Below are 8,739 nucleotides of genomic sequence, written 5' to 3' on the forward strand. Positions count from 1 at the left end.
ACAAGATATACTTCCTCAACAAGTAAAAGTAAAAAAAGAACTGGAAAAAAAAAGGAAAAAAATCAGTCAATGGACCATCAGCTATCATATAAGTATAGAACAGGCACACTTCTAAATATTTATACTTATAAAATGATTATCACGCCTAACATGCTCATGTTATGGTAATTTATTCAAATAAAGAACACTTACGAATGGTAGATATTGTGTTGTGTAACTGATTGATTTTTTCAAAGTAATTTTTGTTTGATCACTTTTGGAACTCGAGTTTCATAAGAAACTAAAAGGCGTAAATGCATTTTTAGTCCCTACATTTTAATTTTTTTTTTCCATTTTGATCCCTACATTTTAATTTCACCATTTTTAGTCTTTAAATCAATTAGGGTGTGTTATTTTGGTCTTTTTCATTAATCAACAGCCGAAAATATCTGACGTGACAAATGAAGTGCACTATTGACACAGTAAATACTGACATGGCGAATAAAATAATAATAATAAAATTTATTTGTTATTTAATAAATACCAAGTCAGCATAAAATAATAATAAAAAAAGAAAATTTCATGTTTTTTTCTAAATTCTTTTAAAATAAAATGATATAATTAAATTAAAAAAATTTATTTCTTTCATTATTTTTTCTGAAGAACATGTTCATATTCCTTGTGTTCATCCCCAAAACATGAATCATATTCTTAGATCAATAAGTTAAACTTTATTACAAACCCAGAAAAAATTCACACTATCAGAATAAAAACTTCAACCCAAAACTTCCTTATCAAAAGCCAATTCCCCCAATCCTTCTAAAACGTTCTCCAAGCTTCCCCTCTCTTCCAAAACTCAAAGCTTCCTATCTCTCTTCCAAAACACGGAGATCTCTCTCTTTCAAACCATGTTCACGGCCGAAAGTTTCGAGCTCTACCTCCTTGCACATTGCCACCGCCACCACCACAAATGGTTGTGGTGCTTTTTTCTTTTTTCTTTCTTTCTCTAACTGACCCATTCTCTTTATCTCTTGATTTTGCTAAAACCCAAACCCAAACCCAAATGCCTCAAGCTCCTCGCTCATATCAGTTCTTTGCTCTCTCTCTTGATGGTGGATCAATTTTCATTTTCCCCTCTTTCTCAGCAGTCGGCTCTCGATCTCTCTCTTAGCTCTTTTTCAGTTTTCTATCTTTATCTCTTTTTCCTATATGGGTTTTGTAGGGGGTCGTTTTGGGGCCCAGGCCCAACAGGTAGGTGGTTCTGGCCTAAGGAGCCCTAAACAATGAATTTGTAGAGAGCGGATTACAGAACTAGGTCCTAACGAAGTGAAAGTTAGTTAATTCTGGGCCATACAACAATTGAACATGAGAATATCTCCATTATGTCCACTGGATATTCGGTCCGAGGAGACGTGCGTGTGTGCTTCTGTTCTTGGCCAAAAGCTATGGATTTTCTCTCTCTCCTTCGATCCCCCTTTCATGGGGATTCCCCTCCCTTATATAGCCTCCTTGAGATTATCAGAACCTTACACTTGTTCATCATCTGGGTCTTCACTTGAGTGCTCGTCCCATCGGACATCTCCCCTATCTTTCTGTGAGTTGTAGTGGCCAAGGTAACACTGTTCACCTGTCCTCTCCACATTAATGCGGTCAGAAAAGTAGTTGCCCTGCATTTAATGTGGCAGCTGTAGTCTCTCCCTTGACATCTGATACTCTCTTCCCTCCCCCCGGCTTGTGGGACTCGTTCTTGCTACTAATACTCATTGAAGTGATTCTTTATTGTTGGTAGAATGCATGTTTGTGTCATACTTGGCACGTCCGATGAGACATTCCTCCTCAGAATGCCCTTTAAATAAGTTTGGGCCCGAAGCCCTTTTGGTGCCCCACTTTCTCCTCGGACGTGGCGGGACTCTGTATGGGGCTTAAGGCCCATTGTTTGATTAGGGGACTTTACCCCTATAGGTTTGATTTGGGTTAAAGAGAGAGAATGAAGGCAGATTGGTAGTAAGGTCATGGAGGGGCTTAGATCGACGGTGGAGACTAGCGATGGAGGTGGAGAAAGATAGACTCAGCTCGGTGGAGGTGGAGATCAATGGTGTTAGTTGGGTTTTATGGGTTTGGGTGGCGGTGGTCAGCTGGGCTTAAAGGTGGTGGGTAGATCTGGATTTTTTGGCCATTGGTAGGGTTTGAAGGTGGTGAATCGGTGGTGGATTTTCTTGGTCTATTGTTGTGTTTGGTTGAGTTTTGATGTTTGGTGTTTGGTTGGTTGGGTCCGATAGAGATGTTATAGTATTTTGGTTGAGATGTTGTGTTTTTGGTATTTTTGTGATTGTTGGGTTTTGGTCTCATTTGAAGATTGCTATGTGTTTTGTATGTTTGGTTGCTAAGAAAATGCATGAAGAGAAACAATGGGAGAATCTTTTAAATCTGGGTTGGTTTTATTGGTAGATCTTAATTCACGTGAATTTTGGATTTTAATTCTGTTTTTATTTAGTTAAAATTAATAAATTAATTTTTTAAATTTATATACTAATGTATCATGGGTGATGTAGATTTTTAATAATTTTATTCGTTTTTCTGTGGCACTAGACTTTCTCTAATATTTAAGTCTTTCATTTGCCACAATTGTTGATTGATGAAAAGTATTAAAATAATACGCGTTTATTGATTTAGAGAATAAAAATGGTGAAATTAAAATGTAAAGAATAAAATAAATAAATAAATAAAAACCAAAATGTAGAGACTACAAATATTTCAAAATCGGCCACGTAACGGCATAAAAGGCCAATTAACTTGTAGTTCAAAATTTCACAAAATCTCTTTCTCATTCTCTCTCACACAGACTAACACGAAGAAACTCTAATGTCATACCACGACGAAGACTGCTCTCGCTATCTCCAAAACGTTGAACAACTTGCCCCGATAAGCGGCCAATCCGGTTCCGAAACCGAAGTAGAAGAGCATTGCAAGCGGAGGAGAAGCTTGTTCGTCGAACGGAGTGGGAAGCATCGAAGGCTCGCGAGATAATGAGTGGAATCGGATTGAAATCGACGGTCTCTTTTTTTCCTATTTATTTGCATGGAAGCTTGGACCAACGAGGGTGACCGTTATATCTGGTTAGTACTCGATCACCTGCCAACTCTTACTCTTCTTTTGAGACCTATATTTGATGAATTTCATAACCTTCAATTCTAGGGTTTTACTCCAATTTTGCTCCAACCTTTCAGTTAACTCACAATTTTGTTGCAATATTCACTGTACAACGAAATTGTGTATCGGAATATTTCATTATGCTTTGGAGCTTCTTGTGTAGCAAATAACGGCAGTCATGTTTTCTGCGCTTATGTCACATTCTGATTACAATTTTGACATTGCCCTAAGTTCTTTATCTCTTTTTTCATGCTTCTGTAGTTTTTTCATAAACGGTTATCAGTATCATTGCCTTAGGGAGTAGTTATTTATGAGAACTTTTTATGATTGAATGTTTGCCTTAGGCAGTGTTCATTTCACTTCTTCTATACAATTTTTAAACTTTAGGAGTTACTCTAGCGTACCATAGCATTTTCCTCTTTCTAATAAAATCATTATTTACTTACCCAAAGGGGCAAAAAGCAGCAGTTATGTCAAACTCAAACCCTTGGTTTCATTTTGACCTCTTTTATCAATTTGCATTTGAGTGCATTGTTTTCTTAATATTAGGAATTATTGGGTGTCTCACTCTATTCAAATAAAAAGAAACTGAGGTTGAAAACTTCATCCATTCTTTGTTAGTGTTAAAGATATCAAGCCCAATCCTTGGTTTGCAAGCAAAGAATACTACAATGGACCATGGTTTATTGAGTGGTTAGTTTAGGATTTAGCCTCCTATAAATACCTCATATTGGGTTCATTGTATCACTAGATTCGGTATAGTGAAGTTGTAGCTGTCAAGGGCTTTTCTCTGTGCAAGTAGTAGGCTGTTTGGTAAACTACGTAATTCTTGCGTTCTCTCTATACTCTCTCTCCTTTTCAAATACTCTAGCATGGTATTAGAGTCACAACTCTGATCCTCGGTTTTCTATAGTCCCTCCACTTTCTCCTGCCCACCGTCAAAAGTTTCTGGTGTAGGGGTGGCACAACATTCACCCCTACTTGTACTTTTTCGTTGTCGTAAGAAGCCTCTCATCATCACATGAACATTGCCTTCCTCAAGACAACTGTCTCAGAGCCAGGTTCTCTCCTTTAAAAAAAAAAAAAATCCAGCTGCTGCCAACAATTTACAAAGCTATCCAAAAACTCCTCTCTTCTCTCTTCGTGTCTCTCTGTCACTGTTCAAAGATCCTATGGACAGCTGCTATATGGGGTGGCACAACATTCACCCTAGGTAAGCGTGATTTCAAATCTTTGATCTTTCTAGTTTCTACTGCCTGGGTTTACTACCTGATTCAGCCATTTGTTTTCCTAGGAAGACTTGGAAAGACTATTGAAAGTAAGCCTTTTGAGGTGTGGTAGTCCTTCGTGAAAATTAGGCAGTGCGATTTATATAATGATGGATTCTTCAAGAAGCTGTTCTTGAAATCATTTGGCTTTGTCACCCAAAAACTAAAAAAAAAAAAAAAAAAAAAATCTTCTCCATATTTGGACAAAGTGAACAGCTTGGGTCAAAAGGTCTTACATTAACTTTTGGGAGAATATTTTGACATTCAAAAGTTCTAGTATTGCTTGCTTGCTTCTACTGCTTTGAGGAAAATAGATGTAGATGATGAAGGTTCATTCTCTCACCACCACTACCCTGCAGGATCATCTTCATTTTTTTCCCTGACTTGGACAGCATATGGACAACCTTATTTAAGATCCACTAGTTTTCTCACAAGTCAATCTTGGCAGTTTCAATGGGCACATGCATCTTTCTTGTATACTTGGTTTTCAGCATTACTTTTGATCGAGTTTTCTCAATCATCTTGGCTGAGTATCATGGACCACGATAATCGATAGCCTCCTCTATCTGCTTTCTTTTTGAACATGTGTCTTCATCATCTTCAAGTCAAGTTACTCAAACAATGTGTATCATCAAAAGTCTCTACAAGTATATATACATTGTGCTCATCATTCAACCTTCAATGATCTAGCCTTCTTGTAGCTTACTGTCAACCATAGCTCGATTAAGCCCTTGACCAAAACAGTTGATCAGATCAAACTAGGCCGTATGACTAGAGTTGACTTTTCAAATTGGGTGTCTCCTGCTTGTTTTTCCCATAAATTTTTATTTTGGTGTCCGGTTTCCCATTGAGGCACCCAATCACACAAATTGACCCTTCTCTCATTGGGTTCAAACTATGCATCTGTTGACTGATTCATGTGCTTCATCACAACTTCATTCTTTTTCGAGTGGTCCCTCCTTGGTCACAGATGCAGTCTTCTTAGGCCCTTATTATCTTCTGGTTTTTATCTGTCATCATTGTTTGCTGTCATTATCAACAAGTTGCACATTCATTCTACATGATCCATTCTTTATTCATGTCAGTAATTCATGGTCATCTTCTTCTATAGACATCTTCATGAGTTCACTTTCCAAACTCAAGTTGTCTTCAAGCTTCCACCTTGAATTTGAGGAGGATGTTAAAGGTATCAAGCCCAGTTCTTGGTGTGCAAGCAAAGAATACTACATGTACCACAAGTCAATTAACCATGGTTTATTTTATGGTTGATTAAGGGTTTACCCTCCTATATATACCCCATTTGGGTTTATTGTGTCACTAGATTCATTATAGTGAAGATGTGTTGTCAAAGGCATTTTATTGTGGATGTAGGCCTCTAGGCCGAACCAAGTAATTCTTGTGTTCTGCCTCTTTTCTTCTCTCCCTATACTCTCTCTCTCTCTCTCTCTCTATGAATTTCATATATTCTAATAGTTTTTTTCATCAGCTAAGTTGCATATAGCTTACTAGAATGTTTAGGTAAAAGGGAGTTTATCTTTTGTGTGTGTGTGTGTGTGTGTCTTCGTCTTCTTTATCACTTATGGTTTCAAACTTTTTGCTTTGTAGAGGACAACTTATTTGGAGCATATATTAGGAGATGTGCAGACCAGAGCATCTAGATTAGCAGATGCTGGTGGGCTCTGTCAAGGAAGACCTGTATTTGGTAATCACCTTTTTGAATGGAAGACATTTGGCTTGTGAAATTCATGTGGTGTTATATGTTTAATATATATATACACACACACACATATACCCTCCAATGTAATTTTATGGTTAGGTCATTAACGTCTATCATTGTGATTTTTTGGAGCTATGTTTTAGATACCCTTTCCACTTTCCCGTTCTATCAAGTATCAACAGCATTTTTATCTCTTTCTATCCACAGAATGGTGTAAGCACATATGTACATGCAATATATCTTGTAGGATACAGCTTTGGCTCTACTTTTTGTGGACTAGGATCTCCTTACAGTTTCATGTAAACAGGTGTGCCATTTTTTGCTTTCTGTTATGCCATGTTCCCTATCCTCTTTCAACATGCACCGGAGTTATTAAACTATAAATTATAACTAGTATGAAATTACAAATGTATTTTATTCAACATACATGGAGTTCTACATTTGACCAGGTTGTAAACTTTCATAATGTTTTCAGAGTTTTATTTTTCTTAATCTTTAGATAACATCTTTTTTATTTTTCTGTGTTTTTATTTGTGTTGGAATGTTTCTTTGGACATATCTCTCTCTCTCTCTCTTGTGCTGTAAGGACTAAAACTTACTTTTGAAGCATAACCATTGTATCCCAATGTATATGGGACACATGTTTTATTTCATCTTCAATGTTTATTATTTATTTTTCTTCTCTTTTGATGATCATATGGAGCAAATCCTATGATTACATGGCTAGTTATCTATGTTCAAGCTTTTATATTTTTGGTTGTGATATTTAGTATTTTCGATGGTCTATGAAAGTCAGCAAATAAATCCCTTCAATTTCTTTCAGCATCAATAATCTATATGAAAAGTTGCCATTAATTGAAATTAGGAAATATATCATGTACTTGTCAGTTGTCATGTAAGAACTTGTTTTGTATTTCCTTAATCCTTACCAAATGATTCTGTTTGAGTAACTTAGAATCAGTAAAGCACAATATATCCAGCCCAAGAACATGAATCAATATCCAATTACAACCAAATTCAAATATATGCAAGAACCGGATTCAAGCATGGGAAAGATTTCACAAGTAGACTGCAACGTATGGAATTGTGAAGTACAATGTAATTGTGCTTCTGCCTGTTATCAGGCAACAAGCATGTAACATGTTTCCCTTGCTGAAATCAATAACTTGATGGACTGGAAATTGATGCTGAAACATGAAGCTTATGGGCTTTTTTGTTTTATTTGTTGTTCAAGGTGGTAAATGATTTATGTAGACATATTCTGTGAGATAGTGTGATTTACTCCCCCCCGCCCCCCTTCTTTTTTTGTTGACTCAATTATCGTAACATCTGTGCTTTTAATTAAGCAACTGTTTCCTAGAGTAATTTTTTGCAAACTTGTTCCATTAAAATTTCTCTGTAACTCATTGTTGCCTTGCAATTTTTTACTTGGAATAACTTGTTTTTATGTGACATGTCCATGTGTATGGATGCACAAACCCAAAATTTGAACCATAGAGAACTTTGTAAGGGAGATAAAATTAAATCTTTCAAGAGGATAAAGGCCCTTATTAAATCTTTACTATGTGGAAACTTCCCAAACATTAATGACAGAGTTCCTTAGTTGAGTGGATAGCTACATATTTATGTGATATTCTTGGTTCTGGGCATGTTGCTGATAGTTGCAGAGTAACAGTTACAGATCCAGTGCACATTATATTCTTTGTGGACATTGATAAATATTGCATGGTAATAAGTTCCTCTATGAATTTTTTTTTCATTGTGGATAATGGGGAGGATATTTGACGTGATGATCTGTATTGCGTTTGACTTGATTATGCTCTATTTAATCATGAAATCCTTTTTCAACGTCCCCCTTTCACCACCCCCCCCAACCCAAAAAAAAAAAAATTCTGTAGTTCTTCAACTGGAACTCACCTAGTCATTGGGTTCTTTGATTCTTTCCAACTTTTTAAACTGAATATATTGGACATACCTCAGTTTAAATCTGGTATCTTGGTATGTTTGGAATGGTGGAAGTGCATGCCATAATCCCTATGAATTACAGAGACTAGGAGTTGGGACTTAAAGGTGGGTCTGGTCAGACAGATCTGGTTGAGTTGGATCAAGCCTGCTTTTAGGCCAGAAGTTAGCAAATACATGATGCCACTCAAAATGGAAATTAAACTGACAGGTGCAATCATTCTAGCAAGTTTATAAAACTGTAAAAAACTGCTACTTAACTGTATCTCCTTTGCAAAACTGAAACCATCATTCATTCTGTGTTCCTTAAATGGGCTTAACGAAGGCTTTGATCTTAGTCCTTATATTTTTAGAGGATAAAACCTTGACATGGAGCTATTCTCATTGCTTGAATGTGAACACCTAATACTACTATGTTGAAATGTAATTTAAAAACAGTAGTCAACTACTATTGCCTTTTAGGCTGGGTGGCCCCTTCTAGCCTGAAAGTTTAGCTTGAGCTGAGCATAGCCCAAATTAGGCAAAATGGTTGACAGGCTCAAATTTGGGCAAGCCATTTTAGTCCTTAGATTATGCCAGCTCAACCCTAGTGGGGTGTCTAATTCAAGTGCTATATTGGATCTTGTAGTGCTATGGTGATGCGACCAAATTGGGCTTTTAATT

At 36.6% G+C, this 8,739-nt stretch overlaps 1 long non-coding RNA gene across 2 annotated transcripts; it reads left to right on the forward strand.

Annotated features, from left to right (window-relative positions):
- Nucleotides 1-2,700: 2,700 nt before the first annotated feature.
- LOC115952222 lies at nt 2,701-7,791 on the forward strand. Of its 2 annotated transcripts, XR_004083298.1 has the most exons (4): nt 2,701-3,095; nt 6,003-6,099; nt 6,322-6,421; nt 7,070-7,791. It is a non-coding gene; the product is annotated as an uncharacterized LOC115952222 (long non-coding RNA). The 2 variants fall into 2 exon arrangements; XR_004083297.1 differs by lacking the exon at nt 7,070-7,791 and having other exon boundaries at nt 6,322-6,473.
- The last annotated feature ends 948 nt before the right edge of the window (nt 7,792-8,739 follow it).

The sequence above is a fragment of the Quercus lobata genome, chromosome 7 (assembly GCF_001633185.2).
Source record: "Quercus lobata isolate SW786 chromosome 7, ValleyOak3.0 Primary Assembly, whole genome shotgun sequence".
NCBI lineage: Eukaryota > Viridiplantae > Streptophyta > Magnoliopsida > Fagales > Fagaceae > Quercus > Quercus lobata.